Raw genomic sequence first — 21,152 nt, 5'->3', positions numbered from 1 at the left:
CATTACAGGTTTGTAAGCATGAAAAATGGACTTGGGACCATCATTATTGAGAATAAGTATGTGGGGCTTGTTGAAGAAAGCCATTTATGGCTTGTTTTTAACGCTAGATCACACTCAAAATTATGTATATTTTTTAGTTGCCTGTATATTCTTGTTTTAATCACTGTCTATGATATATGGTTTAAAAAAGATTTAGAAAACATAATATCTAGTCCTATTAGAAATAGAAATTTATTTTTTAATTTTTTAATTTAATTTTATTTATTCTTTTATACAGCAGGTTCTTATTAGTTATCCATTTTATGCATATTAGTGTATACATGTCAATCCCAATCTCCCAATTCATCACACAACCACCACCCCTGCAGCTGCTTTCCTCCCTTGGTGTCCATATGTTTAGAAATAGAAATTTTTTGCTGAGGTCCCTTTTTCTAATCATTCTTCCATTTAGGGACTGACTTAAAAATTAGACCATAGGATCTTCTGGGTGACAGACAGTTCAGATAGACACATGGAGAGAAGAAATTGGGACCATAATAACTGATCTTGGTTAAGACTAATTAAAAGCAAACATAAGATATACTCACATATGCTTAAAATATTCAAATGGATTACACATGGAATGATGAGCAGTGGTTACTTCTGCAACTGGGTGGGAGATTTTTACTTTGTATTTTATGCCTTCTACATAAGGAATTTGCTTAACCATGAACATGTAGTACTTCTACTAAAAAATAATTACACATATTTATATGTATTGCTATGGAAAGGATACAAAATATATTGTAAATTGAAAAAAGTAAGTGGTAAATGTATATTGCGTAATTCCATTCTAATTAACAAATATATATTTTTTCCTGTAAGCAAATATTTATATAACTGTATGTGTGTGTGTGTGTGTGTATATATATATATATATATTTGATGAGAAATGTCAAATTATTTTCTTTGAATCAAATGAAATCTGACTCTTGAGTCCCCATTTTGACAGGAGGACAAGAAATTCAATCCTCATGATTTTGGGGGAGTTTCTCTCCCTTCTTAGAGTCACATACAAATTATCTGGTCCCCCGAATAGCCAAAGCAATCTTGAGAACGAAAAATGGAGCTGGAGGAATCAGGCTCCCTGACTTCAGACTATACTACAAAGCTACAGTAATCAAGACAGTATGGTGCTGGCACAAAAACAGAAAGATAGATCAATGGAACAGGATAGAAAGCCCAGAGATAAACCCATGCACATATGGTCACCTTATTTTTGATAAAGGAGGCAGGAATATACAGTGGAGAAAGGACAGCCTCTTCAGTAGTGGTGCTGGGAAAACTGGACAGGTACATGTAAAAGTATGAGATTAGATCACTCCCTAACACCATACACAAAAATAAGCTCAAAATGGATTAAAGACCTAAACGTAAGGCCAGAAACTATCAAACTCTTAGAGGAAAACATAGGCAGAACACTCTATGACATAGATCACAGCAAGATCCTTTTTGACCCACCTCCTAGAGAAATGGAAATAAAAACAAAAATAAACAAATGGGACCTAATGAAACTTAAAAGCTTTTGCACAGCAAAGGAAACCATAAACAAGACCAAAAGACAACCCTCAGAATGGGAGAAAATATTTGCAAATGAAGCAACTGACAAAGGATTAAGCTCCAAAATTTATAAGCAGCTCATGCAGCTCAATATCAAAAAAACAAACAACCCAATCCAAAAATGGGCGGAAGACCTAAACAGACATTTCTCCAAAGAAGATATACAGACTGCCAACAAACACATGAAAGAATGCTCAACATCATTAATCATTAGAGAAATGCAAATCAAAACTACTATGAGATACCATCTCACACCAGTCAGGATGGCCATCATCAAAAAATCTAGAAACAATAAATGCTGGAGAGGGTTTGGAGAAAAGGGAACACTCTTGCACCGCTGGTGGGAATGTGAATTGGTACAGCCACTATGGAGAACAGTATGGAGGTTCCTTAAAAACCTGCAAATAGAACTACCATATGATCCAGCAATCCCACTACTGGGCATATACCCTGAGAAAACCATAATTCAAAAAGAGTCATGTACCAAAACATTCATTGCAGCTCTATTTACAATAGCCCGGAGATAGAAACAACCTAAGTGTCCATCATCGGATGAATGGATAAAGAAAATGTGGCACATATATACAATGGAATATTACTCAGCCATAAAAAGAAACGAAATTGAGCTATTTGTAATGAGGTGGGTAGACCTAGAGTCTGTCATACAGAGTGAAGTCAGAAAGAGAAAGACAAATACCGTATGCTGACACATATATATGGAATTTAAGAAAAGAAAAATGTCATGAAGAACCTAGGGGTAAGACAGGAATAAAGACACAGACCTACTAGAGAATGGACTTGAGGATGTGGGGAGGGGGAAGGGTAAGCTGTGACAAAGCGAGAGAGAGGCATGGACATATATACACTACCAAATGTAAGGTAGATAGCTAGTGGGAAGCAGCCGCATAGCACAGGGAGATCAGGTTGGTGCCTTGTGATCGCCTGGAGGGGTGGGATGGGGGGGTGGGAGGGAGGGAGACGCAAGAGGGAAGAGATATGGGAACATATGTATCTGTATAACTGATTCACTTTTGTTATAAAGCAGAAACTAACACACCATTGTAAAGCAATTATACTCCAATAAAGGTGTTAAAAAAAAAAAAGAATTAATTATCTGGTCCCACTTTCTTATGGTGGCCACCAATACCTATTTTGTCCACATTTGCATGGGCAATAAGTTGTTTTACATGCTAAGCTTGGTGGAAAATCTTTGCTGAGACTAGACTTTCCCTCTGGGAGATCCCTCTGAGGTCCTGAATTCTCCTTGAGGGTGGCCCTGGGAATTGAAGCCCAGGTTCGTATTGCTTTTGGAATGCAAAATCTATGTCCTCTTCTCCGTCTTGAGGATTGTCTATCTCTAGTACATTCTCTCTTAGCACAAATCACTCCACAAGTTCAAGGTCCGGAAGCAGGTTTTTTTTTTTGCAGTCATCTTTTTTGGGCTCTGAGTCAAAGAGACACAAAAGGCCTGGAATTCTTGGAATTCACATGTGTGTACTTGTGTGTGAGGATTTGTGCACATACATTTGTCTTAATGCGCATGCATATGTGCATGGGGGCTTGGTAAAAATGGAGTGAGAATAAAACACAATTTACTATCTTAATACATCATTTTGCCACACTCATTTTACAGATAAGGAAACTGAGGTTCAGAGAGATGAAGCAACTCATACAAGATTAAGCACTAATAAGTGGGAGTGATAATTTTAAATCCTGATCTCTCTAGCCCCAAAGCTCATTCTAATTTCCTCAGACTTAACCATAATCACATTTTACAGTAAATACAAAGACTGGAAATTTCAGGCAGACTTAACCAGATTTTCAGCTTTTTAGCTATTTGAAAACTTGTAGGGAAAATGCCAAACTGCTTGATTTTTTTCTTCCTTTTCAGACTTCTTCTGAAGGGTGGATGCTCTGGTAGAGAAACAACTTTAAGTCCTAGGAAGACAGTAAGATAAAAACCATGAGGTGCTAGGACTGGAGGAGACTTTAGGGACCATCTAGGCTGTGGTTTTGACTTTTTTCTTCTAAGAAACACTGTGCTGCTAGGTTATTCGGTTTTAAACAACAGAAACCCACTCTGCCTAATGTATGCCAATGAGGAATTTATGGAGAGGATCTGGGATAAGTCACAGATTCCAAGGAAAGTCGACATACCAGACCTTAGAAAGAGCAGGTCTGGGCCTCCGAGGAGCAAAACTCTGAAGCCGTCTTTTCAGTCTTTTCCTGGGAATTAATATGTTCCAATTTTGTTCTTTCCTAGAATTCCATGTTTTAAACTTACATTCTCAGAGAATCTGATCACCCTGATAGGGGCCATGGAACCACCCCTAAGTCCAGAGAGGTTAGGGGCCCTTGACTGACACCCCATGAGACCATGCAAAGTAGGGGTGGGGGTAGTTGACTTTGCCCCAAGTTACCCAAATCTGGACAGAACAGAAACCACAACCTAGACTTTCCAACTCGAATCCTGGGCGGCCCCTACTTTTGATATTATGATTATTGTGCATTCCATTCTAAGTAAGTTCAAATTAGAAGCTACATTACATAGTCTACTGGGGGTAGTTTTAGGTGCTAAGCACCTTTTCAAGGATTTTTTAAAAAAACCATATCCAAACAGTCAAGAAGAAAAATTGCAAACATGGTGGGAAGTGATTATCATTCATCAACTGAGATCAGACATCCTGCAAGACTGTTTTGCGTGGTTGATCTGCTGCCTGATTAGAACTGAATGAAATCTGGAAACCCTTATTTGTTGGTTCTCAAACCTGGCTTTGTGTCAGAATCCACTGTGGATTTCCAATAAGTGCTGGCTTTGGAGCTGTTTGACCTGGGTTGGATCCCAGCTTTGTCTCTATCCAGCTGTGTGATCACATGAAGGTTGCTTAAGCTCTCCAAGCCTCAGTTTCCTCAACTTAAAATGCTGACAATTTTACTTTCAAATCATAAGGTTGTTGGGAGAATTAAGCAAAATCCTTTGTGGATTATATTTATCATTGTGGCCTGGCACCTAATACATGCTCAGAAACGTTAGTAGTACAGTCCACTGGATTCTTCTTCCTTTACCATGGCTTTTTAGGCTTTGCAAAACCCTTTCACACACACACACCTCATCAGTCTTCAGCAGCTCAATAAGTTCTCTTATAAAAGCCAGAATCACGTATGACCACAAAACAGGTTATTTCATGAAAGTAGAATTTCAGAAGTAAATTGGAATTGATGTGCTCTTAGAAATGAAAAGTATTCAATCCAGAAGGTTCACTATTATATTTAAGTCAAACAGTGCTTGAAAAAAGCAGCAGAAAATCCTATCAAAAGCAGAGTAAGTTTCTCTTCCCTTTGAAGGTGATGACTCCTTTCTGGTGGAAAAACAGCAGTCACTGGGGGACCTACTATCTACTTGCTCCTCTTTGTGAATGAAGAGGCTGCTAAGCCAGGGGCCAGGAACCAGAGCAGACAGATGGTTAATTACCTTCTTCTTCCCTTCTGTTAGCTAGAAGCCTCCTCCTTGTAGTATCAGGGCAAGAAGGATGGGCAGGTAGGTAGTGGGCAAGAAAGTGGCTGGCACAAGATACCCACAGAGCAGCAGTTCCCTGCCAGCACTTCGGGAAACCTGAGAGTTGACGTCAAACTTCCTGCAATCCTAGGAGGGATCTGTTTCCAAGAAAACAGGCTATGATGAGTAAGAAAGCAGTGTTCTGATCAAATCTGCATGCAGATTGAATAGTGAATCATGCCAAGTTTTGTGAGAAAGGCGACAGTTTGTGAGCAGGTGTTCATTTCACCCAAGTTTTTTTGCAGCTAGGTAAAACTAGATTTGCATATAATATTCATGCCTTTTCTAATCTTCGGTAGCTACTAACAGTGATTTTGGCTTACCAGGTTTCTTCCCCCCTTCAAGCACCCATACCTCTGAAGGGAAGAAAGATAAAATTGCAAATTCTGTTAAGATGTCTTTTTCAAATGCTCTCTCAGGTTATACTATGAGTTTTTAGGTTCTGAAAAAGAAGTGAACTTGTGAGCTGAAGCCCTTGGAACAAAATTAATAGTGGCAGCCTTAGTTAAGGCCTGGAGAAAGTTCTATGTAGTCCTATGCAGTTAGGTTAAACACCAAAGGGGAATTATTACCAATAGATATTCTACAAACTAAAAAAGCAAGGGAATTTACAAGAGAGGTTTTTCAGAAACCTAGACTTTAAGATTTTTAGTCTCTTGTTTTGGTTATCTGTTGATGTGTAACCTAGTTCCTGCCCCCTTGCATGCTAGTGGCACAAAACACCACCCTTTTATTATGCTTCAGATTCTGGAAGTCAGGAAGTCAAGGGAAGTTTGCCTCTGCTTCACAATGTCTAGGACTTGAGTTGGAAACACCAGAAGGCCTGAAGTGACTCAATAGCTGGGGGCTGGAATCATCTCAAGGCTTACTCACTTATATGTCTAGAGGTTAATGCTAGCTGTCTACTGGGGCCTCCGTGGGGCTGTTGGCAGGAACATCACACGTGGTCTTTCCATGCAGTCTCCCTGCTTCCTCATAGCATGACAGCTGGGTTCTAAGAGGACCAGGTGGAAGCTGCAACCCTTTTTATGACCTAGCCTAGGAAGTCATGTGAGGTCACTTCTAGTCACAGTCTCACCCAGATTCAAGGGGAGGAAAGATAGACCTCATCACTCTCTGGAGGAGTATCTACTTCATATTGAAAGACGAGCATGTGGGATGGGATATTTGCTGTGGCCATTTTTGGAAAATATAATAAGGCATACATTTCAATATCTTCAATCAATTTCCAGAGCTTAAAACCCTTCCACGATTTCTGATGACACTTATGATGAAGTTCAGTATCCTAAGACGGCCTCATATAATCTGACTCCAGCCTCTCTTTGACCTCATCTCCTGTACTCTCTACCTTGCTCTTTGAGCTCCTGCCACACCAGCCTCTTTGCTGTTCTTCACCACATCAAGCTCCTTCTCACTTGGGAAACAACAAGCATGCTGTTCCCTCTGCCTGGTATACTCTTCCCCTCTTTATAATGTTCCTTCCCAAGGGGGGGACTAAAGCAGGATTATTTTCTGTTTTGAACTTCTTAGCCCTGTTTCTGCAAATTCTCAGATTCACACATGTATGCCTTTCTTTGCTCACACCCTTTACCTCAGAGCCACTGACCCTGACAGAGGGGTGTAGAGAATGTTAGCACTGCAGAAACTGCAACCTCCTTTTTACCCTTCCCGTGTCTGAGCAGCAGGATGAAGGAAGTGAGGATCCCAGGCCCTGGCAGCCTTGATGTCACCAGATGCTGGCTGTCTGCTTCTGACATGGGAGATGACATGTCCCACATTGTTTTTGTTTTTGTTTTTTCCCAGATGGGGCACTGCAAGTGGAACTCACATGTTCCTACCCCTGCAAGTAACTGCCGCATCCTAGCAGGGGCAAAGTGGCTTATGATATGGGAGTGAAGGCTTCAACTGAGGCCTCAGTTATCTCTTAGGGACACCTGGGGCCAGAGAACAGGCCAGTCACCTTTACACATGTTGAAGGCACTTTTCCTGGAACCAATATAGTTCCTCTAGTTTAAACATTTAAATGCTTCCCTCAAGCAGCAACTTCAACACTGACAATTTAATCTTCTCAAAAGAAACACTTTCTTATAATCCAGAAAAAAATTTATGGCAAACTTTTTCTGTAAAGGGCCAGATAGCAAATACTTTAGGCTTTGCAGGCCATGTATTCTCTGTCACAACTACTCAGTTCTGCTGCTGTAGCATGAAAAGAGCCATAGACAACATGTAAAAGAAGGGGTGTGGCCATGTTGCAATGAAACTTTATTTATGGAACTGAAATTTACATTTCATATCATTTTCATATGTCATGAACTATTCTTCTTCTTTGGATTTTTTTCCAACCATTTAAAAAGTAAAAATCAATCTTATCTCATGAGCTGTACAAAAATAGGCAGTGGGGCCAGATTTGGCTCACTGGCCCTAGCAATTTAACTCATTACTTTGGAATACTCAGTTCTCTCCAATTTACAGTTTAAATCATTATGTCAAATGATTTGCCAGGAACAACCTGGCTTGATGATACTGTCTTTTCAGTATTTATAACATGGCATCACTCCTCTCTGCTTTGTTAACTATTACATATTCTTTGAATCTCAAATTTGTAATTCTATTTTTAATTTTTTAAGGAACCTCCATACTGCTTTCCATGATGTCTGTACCAATTTACATTCCCACCAACAGTGCAGAAGGGTTCCCTTTTCTCTACATCCTTGCCAGCACTTGTTACCTCTCATCTTCTTGGTAATAGCCATTCTGGCAGGTGTGAGGTGATACGTCATCAAGTTTTGATTTGCATTTCCCTGGTGATTAGTGATGTTGGCACCTTTTTGTATACCTGTTGGCCATCTGTATGTCTTCTTTGGAGAAATGCCTATTCAAGTCCTTTGTCCATTTTTAAGTCATGCTATTTTTTAACTTGCTGTTGAATTGCTTGAGTTCTTTATATATTTTGGTTATTAACCTCCTATTAGATATACAGCCTATATGTTATATGGCAAATATTTTCTCCTCTTCCGTAGGTTGCCTTTTTATTTTGTTGATGGTTTCCTTTGCTGTGCAGACACTTTTTAGTTTGATGTAGCCCCACTTGTATATTTTTGCTTTTGTTGTCTGTGCTTTTGGTGTTGAATCCAAAAGTTACTGCCAAGATTTATGTCAAGTTGCTTACTACCTGTGTTTTCTTCTAGGAGTTTTATGGTTGCAGGTCTTATGTTTTGGTTGATTTTGTGTATGGTGTGAGATAGTGGTCCAGTTTCATTCTTTAGCATGTGGCTATTTTTTAGCCTTAAAAAAGAAGGAAACCCTGCTATTTGCAACAAGCTGGATGGACCTGGAGGATATTATGCTAACTGAAATAAGCCGAACACAGAAGGACAAATACTTTATAATCTCTCGTACATGCAGAATCTAAAATAATCAAACTCAAAGAAGCAGAGAGTAGAATGGTTATTGTCAGGGGTTCTAGGAAGCGAGAAATGGGGAGGAGATGGTCAAAGGATACAGTTTCAGTTATGCAAGATAAGTAAGTTCTGGAGATCCACTATACAGTATGGTGCTTATAGCTAACATTACTGTATTGTACACTTTAAATTTGCTAAGAGGGTAGATATTTATGTTAAATGTTCTTACCACACACACACAAAATAATACAGAGAACAGGAGGAAACTTTAAGAGATGATTGATATGTCTACGGTTATGGTGGTGGTGATGGTTTCAAGTCAGTTTTATAAACTCAGTGAGTTGTACAGATTAAATAGGTACAGCTTTTTAGCATGCCAATCATACCTTAATAAAGTGGTTGAAAATCTCAATGTGAACTTCAGTTCTTAGAAAAGCCTTTCAAGAACCATAATTGGAATTAAAGTATGTTTTCTCATAGGTTCTTGTACTTTTGGGCACTTATAATTTGTATTATGTCTTTATTTGTGAGATCAGGTAATTACACCTGATCTCCTACAAAACTGCAAGCATCAGGAGAAGAGAAACCATGGTCGTCCTTTTCACCACCTGTTGTATCCTAAGCTCTAGCAAAGTGCTCGACACATAGCGGGGACTCCATAGATGTTTGATGAATGAATGAAATATAGTTTCCTTTTATCTGTTCCTCCTCCTGCTTTGAAGCGAAGCAGGGCCCCTAAAAAAATGGCACTTGAAAAGTCAGACTAACTGTGGAGGCAATAGGAGAATTTCTTGCTCAGGTCTTAAAATGAGGGCAGTTAGAACTAAACTCAGAACTCAAACATGGAGAAGAGTTTGAGTTGCAACAGAGAATCACTTCCCACATTCTGAAAGCTTGACCTCTGTTAATTAGGTCATTGTTGCTCCTAGCTCCCCCTGTTTCATACTACTTACTGCAGTTGTAATTACACATTTATTTTTGTGATCATTTTATTTTTGTCTTCCCTCCATGAATGGAGGGACTATGTACATTTTGTCTAAAAATTGTCAAAATAGGAAGACTTTTAAGACAAACACAGAACTGGGAAATTGCATTAGATCAGATAAATGAGCTGGAAAATGAGTCCATTAGGCACCTTTATTTGGAACACAGTTTTTGGTCAACTTTATTTTTCAGCTCTTAATTTTGTCTAGTTCTTACATTGTCAGGTTAATATAACTCTGACTGATGCTCTGACAGGTTTAGAATATGTTTAACATATTGTTTTAAGATAATGCCGGAGAAAGGCTGAGAATTTATTCATTCATTCAATGAATATTGAGAAATGCAAGATTACAAAAATATGGTCCTTGCCTTAAAGAAGCACAGTGTGGAATATGCATACCACTTCCCTTCCCCACCGCTATCCCATCCTTGGCTTGCTCTTGATTCTGTAAATTGGCATTTGGTTTAGATCAAATCTGAATTAATCTAAGGAGCCCATGACCAACAAGAAAGTTTGCACTGGTTTCTGGCCCTCTCTCTTTTCCTGAGATGTTAGCATAAGTGAGGGGGGACTGTCGTGTCTTGGATCCTCCACAGACTGAGGATCCCCTTTCTCTGTCCCTGTGTGGAGTGAGACCCCAACAATAAGATTTGGCCGCAACTCTGTGTGAGGAATCTCCTGCCAGTGAAGGAAAGAAGTCTGAAGGGCACTGGATGGCAATTTGGAAACCTTGGTTTCATCCTGGCTCCTCCTCAAACTCACTACATAACCTTAGGCAAATAACTTTTCTCCTATAGGACTTTAATTTCCTATAAGAACAAGAAAATGAAAAATTAGACAAATGACTCCTAAGATGTTATTCAGGGCTCACGTTCTCACTTTCTACTTATCACTGTACTCCTGTAGTTGAGAAAGCACAATTATAAGATACATTGTTCTTAGTTTACTAACCATCCTGTTTTGTTAAAATTAATTTTTCAGTGTCTCTAAGAAAACAAGTTCAACCCCTTTATTAGGTCTCTGGCTGAAAACAGATGAAGATTAACAGGCTTTATGGTATGAAGTGGCAATTGAAATTTTTTAAGGAAGGGGAAGGCTTCACCTTGATCTTGAAGACCCTTTTGGGGGACTTCTCTTTGGATGAGCCCCAATCTGATAACAGGCAGAGGGAGAAGGCTTTTATAATTCAGAACAGTTAACATCTATTGAGCATCTGTTAGACACCAGGCACAGACCTAATTGCTTTGTATGTATTACCCCCATTTAATCCTCTCCACAACAGTGTATCATTCAAACAGAAAATTGAAAGAGTTCTCTTCTAACAGGCCAGCAAGGAGCAGGATGCCTAACATCAAGATGAAAGTGTTAAGGGAGCAATTAAAAATGCATTTTAATGAGTTCATGGCTCTGCAATGAAATACCAGTGTTTATTTTATTCACCAAAGGCTTTCTAGCAGTCTTTTTGGTCCAAAGCCACTAGTTATCTCATGTCACTGCAGCTTAAATCCCATGCTTAATTGAAAAGGATAATGGAGAGGAATGAGGTGAGCCTACTAAAGAGAAAAAGACCTGAACAAGTAGGTGAAGGGGAGTATGTGTTTGCTCTAGATTTATTAGCCCAGAGGATAGTTCATGTAGTTTTAAGTGAGAGAGTAGTTTGGAAGGGTAAATTGAGGAAAATTACTAGAAGGATTTATTCTATGATAAAGTTACTGTGTTTGTTTGCAGGGGACTCAGAAGCCAGATTATGAATGCTTGGAAGTGACAGATATAAGCAATTGTAGGAAGTGCTAGTAGGCAACAAGGGGAAGAGTTAAGATGTAGGGCTCATTCTGGAAAAAGGTGGAGGCTACTTCAGGATGAGGAAGGCCCAAGAATGTGTGTAGGAAGGGAGCAAGTAGTGGAGGGAAGGAGGGAGAAGGGAGAGAGCTAGAGAAAGGGAGAATCAAACTCTCCCTTTAGCTGTTCTACTTGGATCTCTCAAGGTTTTTACAAAATCAGTATTTCCCACTTTGCGGAAGAAAACAAGTTCAAACCCATTTTATTCTAAACACTAACTTTATCATAGAATAAAATGGTGCTGAACTTGTTTTCATTCTATCATAGGATAAAAACAACCCCTTTCCGGGCTTCCCTGGTGGTGCAGTGGTTGAGAGTCTGCCTGCCGATGCAGGGGACGTGGGTTCGTGCCCCGGTCCAGGAAGATCCCACATGCCATGGAGCGGCTGGGCCCGTGAGCCATGCCCCCTGAGCCTGCGCGTCCGGAGCCTGTGCTCCGCAGCAGGAGAGGCCGCAGCAGTGAGAGGCCCGTGTACAGCAAAACAAAACAAAACAAAACAATCCCCTCCCTAGTTTTACCCATCTCATTAAAAAGCATAACCCAATTGTTTATACCTGAAACCTGGGAGTCATTCTTGATTCCTTCCCTGACCCCCTACATTTAGAAAACAAAATTTGTTGAGTCCCTATCATGTAGCACACTCTGTTCCACATTCTGGGTATCTCATGGAAGCTTCTCCCATTCCAGTGCAAAGAGCCGGACAGTGAAAAAAAAAAAAAACGAAATAACACAACATGTTAGAAGGTGGAAAGTGCCAAGAAGAACATTAAGGCAGGAAGGGTTATAAGGATTGCCAGCGTGGGGGCATGCAGTCTTAAAGAACTTGGTCATGGAGAGCTTTAATGAGATTCATTTGCGCAAAGGGGAGAAGAGTTGAAGGGGTGAACCATGAGAGGAAGCTGGTAAAACATCCTGGGGAAAATTATTTCAGGCAGAGGGAAGAGAATAGCTGACAGCATGGCTTTAATGTTCAAGAAACAGCAAGGAGGTGAGTGTGGTTGGAATGAGAGGGAGATGAGAGCAGAGTGGTGAGGGGAGGGGCAGATCCTGCAGAATCCTTACCTTACACTGAGTCATAAGAAGAGCCATCAATGGGTTTTGAACAGAGAAATGACACAAGAAGTCCTTTCAAAATATTCCTCAAGCGCTTTTACATCTCTCTGTCTCTACTGCCACTATCATTGTCTAAACCACCACTAGCTCTCGTTGAAATTCTTGAAAATCTCATTCCTGGCTTTTACATTTTGTTACTCACCCTGTCAAAACTGTTGTCTGTGCAGCAACCACATGATCTTTGAAATGTATATTGGATTATAACACTCCTGGCTAATAGTGCTTCAGTGACTGAAATCCTCTCCACCACACATAGTCAGTTTCTTTCTTTTGTACTCTGCTAAGGGCCACATGAACCTTCTTTCCATTCCTCAGCCCCCTGACTCTCTCTGCCTGCAGCTCTTTGTACCTGCCTGGAACAGTCCTCGCCCAGCTCTTCATAGACCAGACCCTTCTCATCTTAAATGCCTCATCCTAAGAGATGCCCATCCCCACTCTTCCTCTGTTAGTCTCCATCAGAGCTCCTTTCTAGTTCCTGCACCTCCCCTGTGCAGTTGGTAAGGATGTGTTTATTTGTTTGCTTGCTTTTTAAGTTGTCTATTTCTCCTGTTAGACTGTGAACTCTGTGAGGGAAGAATTCCTCTTACTCATGGTTGTGTCCCCAGAGCTGGCCATGGTGTCTGGCAGGTTGTTGTTTGTGCTTGTAAAAAAAAAAAAAAAAAAAATGAATAAATTAAAAGAAGAGAGAGAGGGTCATAGATACAGACCCTGCAAGGACCTATATATTTTTTGTTCTGCCACAGTCAGTTTGGGCTGCTATAACAGAATATCGTAGACTGGGGGACTTAAACAACAGACATTTATTTCTTACGGTTCTTGGAGGCTGGGGAGTCCAAGATCAAGGTGCCTGCAGTTCTGGTGTCTGATGAGAGTCCTCTTCCTAGTTTTCAGACTGCCAGCTTCTCATTCATCCTCATATGGCTGAGAGAAAGATCATTTCTCTCCTGTCTGTTCTTACAAGGGCACAAGTCTCTTTCATGATGGCTCCATCCTTGTGACCTAATTACATCCCAAAGGCTCCACCATCATATTGGGAGTTAGGATTTCAACAAATGAATTTTGGGGGGACATAAACACTTGGTCCATAACACTATACAAATAAATTGTATTATTAGGATAAAGGAGGTAAGCTTTGTAAGTAATAAAAAGCTATCATTTTATAAGCTGTCTTAAACGTTTTCCTAAAAGAAAGGGCAGCAAATATAATGTGAATATTTAAAGAAGTGACATTCTTTTTACTTTGTAAAATGATATTTTTAGTATGTTCATTTCTCTTCTAATTGTTACTGCATTTATTTTGGTTCCCATGCGAACCTAGAGAGGGACTTTCCCTATTTTCCCCACCCCTTTGGGCTTCAGTAAAGGAAAATGGACATAAGGGATTCTTTAGGAACTGCTTCAAAATTCACTGTTCATCAGGTGGTTGACGATAACAAGTACTTGCTGGGACTTGCTCAGTGCCAGATACGGTGCCTGGCATTGTGGAAAAGGAGGTGAATGAGATAGTGATTACCAGGGAGGTTGGTGGCCACTACCTGAGTCATTTCAAAACAGTGTAGTAAGTGATGTGATGGGCTTTGCACAAGGTGTCAAGTGCAAAGAGAGAAGTCAAAAGAGCTTCTGGAGAGACAGTGCCTAAACTGTGTTTGAATATTGTCCTGTAGCTACCCAAAAAACGGAAGGGAGAGAGAGTGGGAGGAACTCTCTCATCAATTGTTAATTATTTTCCAATTTCAATTTAAAATCATTAAGAAGAGTTGAAGCACACAAGGAAAAAAAAGAGAGGAATTAAACCTCCGAAAAGAAAAAAATACATCCTGCCCATTGCTTATGTCCTGTGCAAACGATTGACATGAGTCTAGGTAAAGAAAATTATGAACTGTGTAAGAAAAGGAAATAACTAGACTTTTGTCATCTTAGGTTTTCCCAGATCAAAAAGGTCGAATAGCTACCTTTGGGATGTATTCAATAATATTATGTAAGAGAGTACCTTGGAGCAGGGGTCCCCAACCCCCGGACCTTGGCTTCTTAGGAACTGGGCTGCACAGCAGGAGGTGAGCAGCGGGCAAGCGAGCAAAGCTTCATCTGCCGCCCCGCATCGGTCCCCATCGTTCGCATAGCCTGAACCGTCGCCACACCCCCGCCCCCGAGGTCTGTGGAAAAATTGTCTTCCACGAAACCAGTCCCTGGTGCCAAAAAGGTTGGGGACTGCCGCCTTAGAGTACATGTGGGGTGGGGAGGGGTGTATCAATCTGAAAGGGGGTAAACCTGACCAGGTGACTGTTGGACTCTCTGCAGCCAGTAGGAAGGCTGATAATGCCACAGGTGAGGGGGTGATAGAGGGGGGGTGCCCTGGTTGGTCTAGGACTAGTGTTTTATCAAAACACATCCAGCTATGTACAGTCATTTAAAAATAAACCAAATCCTTTGTAAATATGTCTCAACAACTGAAGTGGAAACATAATCCCTAAGGACTTTCAAGTTCTCTCTTTTCCTGCTTTCTCCTAGCTACTTCTCAATCTGCAGATTCTCCCTTCCAGCTTCTCTGCCCTCTCTCTCCCCATATCCTCATGTTCCTTCTGTTACCCTCACACAGATCATTTCCTTTTGATCCTGCATCCTATAATCCCAAGAATGATAGGGAGGATCTCCCTTCCCAGGCAAGGAAGGACCTTCAAAAGCTAATAATTTTCATTCTGTCAAATGCTCATTAATTGAATCTGCAGAACTCAATTCTGCTACAGACATAGAATCCTAAGATGTGAGAAGCAGAAGGAAATGCGGGATCTTAGTACAGTGCTCTTGCTTTACAGATGAGAAATCTGAGGTACATAGAGGGGAAGCCAGAGTAGTTTCTCAGGACCGGGAACTATCTGATAAGTGAGGCCATATGTTCATATTTTAATAGCTAAACTCCCTTGAATGAGGCTCAGAACTTAATTTCCTTATATTGAATTCCCATCCCCAGAAGATTCTATTGTGTCACAGTGGGAATCACAATGCTACCTTAAAGATTCTTCTCATGAAGCCAGAATACATTTTCCCCTTCCACTTCTATGTTTGAACATGGTAATAATGTTTTTAAAAATTGCCTTCCTTGTTGGCATTTTTATTGATTCTTTCCCGGCAACTACCCAACGTAATTAAATGCATAATATGGAGCAAAATGTATAGAATCATCCAAATGCTTATTCTTGGTTATGATCTGCCAAGTTAAAACCTTGTAGGGAGAGAGTTTAGAACAAATGACAATAACAACGAGGTGCCTGGCACTGAGCCTAGAGGCTTGCATGCCTCGCTCAAGCCTTACAACACTCCTGTGAATGATGGGCCGTCATGTTTCCATTTCAGTAAGTCAAGGTTTAGAGAGATTAGGCTCCAGGTCAGATGGTAGAGCCAGACTCCAAGCCTACGTATGGTAGAATCAATGTCTGGGTGCTTAATCCGTCCATTTTACTCATCAAAAGACAAAATAAATCGATTCAAAGGTGTAATAACTTTACATTTCACAGTCTAGTTGTCATAGATGGATGCCATGAGAGTAAGCAGCTTCCACTGTGTGTAGAGCCCTGAAAATGATTTAATTTGGGGGGACTTTTTCCTATGGGCTGTGAGAAGGCTCATTAGATAGCCCCTTTGGGGTAGATCAACCAAAGTATCTGGTGACAGTTTCAATATCTTATCAATTCCTGCCCTGCAATTCTATCTCCTTGTTCCTCCCTGTTCTCCAGTGTGTGTCTTCTGGAAATCTTTTTGGATTTCTGAGTCAACAGCAAAGTCAGTCCTTCCTGAGCAGGTCATGTGGCCTCACTGGTCATACACACACACACACACACACACACACACACACACACACACACACACACATCATGATTGTCTCTTTTGCTTCACAATTCACTGTCAGTGTTTTTCTGGTTCAAGTACCAACATAAAACTATCTTTACATTCCTTTGATGATTATTACAACTCTGCTTGTCTATTAACTTTTTTTTTTTTTTTTTGGGGGGGGGCCTCTCACTGTTGTGGCCTCTCCCGTTGCAGAGCACAGGCTCCGGACGTGCAGGCTCAGCGGCCATGGCTCACGGGCCCAGCCATTCCGTGGCAAATGGGATCTTCCTGGACCAGGGCACGAACCCGTGTCTCCTGCTTGGCAGGCAGACCCTCAACCACTGCGCCACCAGGGAAGCCCTGTCTATTAACTTTTAATTATTATTAAAAATAAATAGGGGGACTTCCCTGGTGGCACAGTGGTTAAGAATCTGCCTGCCAGTGCAGGGGACACGAGTTTGATACCTGGTCCGGGAAGATCCTGCATGCTGCGGAGCAACTAAGCCCGTGTGCCACAACTACTGAGCCTGTGCTCTAGAGCCCGCAAGGCACAACTACTGATCCTGCATGCCTAGAGCCAGTACTCCGCAACAAGAGAAGCTACCTCAATGAGAAGCCCGTGCACCATAATGAAGAGTAGCCCCTGCTCACCGCAACTAGAGAAAGACTGTGCGCAGCAACAAAGACCCAACACAGCCAAAAATAAATAAATAAAATAAATTTACTAAAAAAAATTAGACAAGTTATCTGTAGCTAAGTAATTTTTAAAGAAAAAAACTTAAAAAAATAAATAAGTAAATAGGATACAGTCACTGTTAAGTAACTGGGCTTTAATCAGGAATGAAAGCATAATGTAATTTCTCTTCCTCTCTCATCAGCCCATGGAGAAATCCAAATAGTGGTAGCAACTGTTCTTCAAGGTTAACATATTTTCCTGTAACTTTTTGTGGACCTAAGAATGCCTTAACCTAACAGATGACCCCCTAGGAAGGATTTTAGGCTTGGTAGTGGTCATCCATGCTTGTGGCATTAACAATGTGAATAGGTGCTTCATTTCCGTTTCTAGCCTAATCTCTCATCCAAGGTACCAATGCTTAACCTCAGATAACTTGGAGGCATTGCTTTCTACATGTCCTTCAGCCAAAACAAATTGAATAAGTTTAAAACTGGACTCATTGTTATTCTAGAACTGTACTCTTCAATATGCCATGTGTGGCTATTGGGCACATGAAATGGAACTAGTCTGAGTTGAGCTGTGCTCTAAGTGTCACCCACACTCAACTTCAAAGACTGAGTACAAGAAAAAGAATGCATAATATCTTTCGTATGTATACAATTAAATAAAGCATATTATTAAAATGCATTTCAGCTGTTTCTTTTTACTTTGTAAAATGTGGCTATTAGAACATTTAAAATTATGTAGCTTATGTATATTTCTGTTGGACAGTGATATGCTAAAATATCAAAGCTGGGAGGGATTGTCTAATCTCATCCCTCATTTTATGATTGAAGAGGGATAATAATAATAATAACTCATTATTGAGTAAATTTCACATGCCTGATAATGTACCTTAGCACTTACATGTATTATCTAATTAATCTTTACTGCAATCCTATGGTAGGTACCATGGTTATGCTCATTTTAGAAATGAAGTCTATGGGGGGGAAGTAGCTTGTCCAGTGTTGTAAAGCTTGTAACTTGGATGCTCTCTGTGTAGCTTCAAATTCCTATGAATGATGAAATACACAAGTACTTTTCAAGACGTAGATACCATGGGTATGCTTCTGTGGTTCTCTCTCGCTGAATCCACCTTTCTGTGGTAGCCACAGTACTATGGACTAACTCCTCAACTATCTTTGCCTCCAATTCTGATCTCATTTCTCTTTGAAAAGAACATATACCCAGTTTAAAGGAAAAAGTCATTCCCTTGGAGCAGGGACCTCTACGATTACTGCAAAATTGATTTTATTAACTACCAAAGGCAAAGGAAAATGACAAAATGTTAAGCTCTGTGATGGAAGGTGAGTTTCCATTCTTCCTAAAGCATCTTGCCTGTCACAGCAATGCATGCCCATGTGCCCGTGCACACACACGCACACTCATACATGTGTTCACACACATCGCAAATCACTCTTCCCAGACTTAGTAGACATTTACAGTGTTTCATTTTCTCCCTAAAATCATGATGATTTTGCTTTGTGTTTAAAAGTCAATTGGCTAATTCATTTCAAAGGTGACTCTTCATATACATTTTATTATATATAAAATAGATAACCAACAAGGACCTACTGTATAGCACAGGGAGCTCTACTCAATATTCTGTAATAATCTAAATGGAAAAAGAATTTGAAAAAGAGTGGATATATGTATATGTTTAACTGAATCACTTTGCTGTACACCTGAACATTGTACAGCAAACATTAATACAACACAAACAACACAACATTGTAAATCAACTATAATCCAATATAAAATAAAAATTTTTTAAAAAGAAAAAAAAGGTGCCTCTTTGACTTTGTGTTCTTAATCTGGAGTTTGTTGTAATTACTGATGCCAACAAGAGATATCTATTTCAACTTTGTACCTTCTTTCCTTTTCTTTCCTCAAGGTACTTTATGACCCAGGCTGCCTTCTGGATCAGAAAGATACTGGAAGCTGTAAAACACACAAAGCCAGGTTTTATCACCTATGTGTGCAGAAGGACACCAGCCCTGAGTGCGTGCCACTTCATGCCCCTGTCACGTGATCCTCTGTTTACCTGACTCCACTTTTCCGGGTCCATCCCTGGATAGAGGATGAAAGAAGCCACAGTAAAACCTGGCTGCCTGGGGCTAGCTGCCCATTCATGGAGGTGAGTTGCTGTGTTCCTATGTTCATGTCTGTTTAGAGTATGTGGAATGCACTTTCAGGCTACACCTGCTGCTCTTAGCCCTGAGAGTGGGGCCCTCAGCACGAATGTGAGGACAGCCCAGTTAGCCTTTGGGGCCAGGCTGCTTCATTTCTCATCACTCTCAACCCAGGGGTAGTCATATCCCCTGCTCTAGTTTCCCTCAACACAGCTGATGCCAGCTGGTGTTCCAAAATAGCTGTGTTATAAATGCTCAGGACTCTTTTCAATTAAAAAATATTTTAAACGCATTTGGAAAAAAGTATATTGCCTTTTTCTGATCATCAAGTAAGATATGTAGAAAATTTGACAAATGCTGAAAAGTATAAGGAAAAAAAGCAAGCATGAACTATGATTCTGCCACCCAGAGACATCCACTGCTAATATTTGGGGAAATTCCTCAGGAAATTTCTCATAGATTTTTAGTCCTGTACCACAGGCATTTCTACAAGTAGGATGCTATTAAATGTGCTGTTAGGCATCCACTTTTTTCTCTTCATATTATTTTGTGAATATTTTTACATATCATTTAGTAGTCTATGAGACCTGTTTGAATATGTTTGTATGTGTGTATATACATGTACACAGTGCTTTCTAGTGATTTCTTCCATAATTTAAAATTTCTCTTAGATGGAGAATTATCCTGCATTCTGTATAACATTAATCTTCATGTGTGGTAGCCCTAGAGCTCCCCTAAATCATGTATTTTGGTGTTTTACTTCTTACTCTGTGGCCTCTCCATGACTTATTATATTGTCTTCATATTTTATTTTTTACATCAAAGTTTTAAAAAATCAAATAATGCAGTGCTTATAGGAAAGAGATAGTCATCTGTCTATTTTTTCAACTATCCAAGAATCATTTGTCTCCAGAGAAGAGAATTTTTCATTTGAGTTCATCTATCAGGACTGTTCAGTTTTGCAAATTACAGAAACATCAGCTGTATTGGTTAGGAATAGGTTTACTGAATATAATAGAAAATACAAATTAATAGTAGGTTAAACACTTTATCATTTATTTTCTTGGGTAAAAAGATGCCTGAAGATATGCAGTCAGTCTTTGCTATGTAAGCTCCACATTGATCAGGGACCTGGGCTCTAATTTCCCCACTTCCTCATGGCTTCCATTTTCAAGGTTTCAAAATGCTTGCTTCTGGAGCTCCTCCGTCCACACAACAGGAAGGAGTAAGGAGCAAAAGAAAGATGGCATGCTCTAGCCATATTAAGAAACTTGAAGGAGTCTTCCTGGAAGTTCCATACAGAACATCTATTTAAATTTCATTGGCCAGAGCTCAGCCAGGTTCTGGGAGTTTGAGAATGTAGTCATTTATTTGGGATCAGTGCAGCACTGAATAAAATTGGGGTTTTATTACCCATAGAAGTAGATGAAGGATACTGTGTAGGCAGTCAGGAAATATATTGCTTTACATAACTAAATAATTCAAGGTTTATCTATGGCTTCAGGTACAGTTTGATCCAGCTGATGATAACATCATCGGACTTTCGTTCCATTTCTCAGAGATCCTCTGGCTCATCCTCCTCATGCATTGTTTTTACCCACAGATGGGCTCTGCCTAGAATGACAGAGTTGACTGGAGTATTTCATGATATTGTATCCTACACCTCACTGCCCAGAGAAGGACATCTTTTCTTTCTTCATTTGTGGTTGTTCATTGACCTCCCAATATCATATTCTCAGTTCCTTCTCTGGTCACCTCTACAACTTTAAATAGCACAATTAAACCTTCATTTCTTATTCCATTAATCACAGGGATGGACATCTCTTGACTCCCACGTTGTATGATAAGGACATTTACCACACGTTTAACCATTTACCACACCTTCTCACTTTTACCTGTCAAACTTTGCCAGTTTTACCTTTATTTATATAATGTGGAGATTGAGAAATATATGTTTTGAGCATCCTAGTTAAGTCTTCTTAA

The 21,152-nt window shown here is 40.1% G+C and overlaps 1 long non-coding RNA gene across 4 annotated transcripts in view; it reads left to right on the top strand.

Annotated features, from left to right (window-relative positions):
• Nucleotides 1-21,152, top strand: part of LOC149749690 (uncharacterized) — a 161,739-nt gene that overhangs the window by 99,530 nt on the left and 41,057 nt on the right. For all 4 annotated transcript variants that reach the window (XR_016392799.1, XR_016392803.1, XR_016392802.1 and 1 more), the window contains one exon: nucleotides 18,932-19,174. This is a non-coding gene — a long non-coding RNA (uncharacterized LOC149749690). The remainder of the gene's footprint in view (nucleotides 1-18,931; nucleotides 19,175-21,152) is intronic.

The sequence above is a fragment of the Delphinapterus leucas genome, chromosome 3, assembly GCF_059928025.1.
Source record: "Delphinapterus leucas isolate spDelLeu-1000000601 "Yukka" chromosome 3, BTC_Dleu_Yukka2, whole genome shotgun sequence".
Classification (NCBI taxonomy): Eukaryota; Metazoa; Chordata; class Mammalia; order Artiodactyla; family Monodontidae; genus Delphinapterus; species Delphinapterus leucas.
Note: the sequence above shows the minus strand (reverse complement) of the source record. Positions and strands in the feature narration are given on the sequence as shown.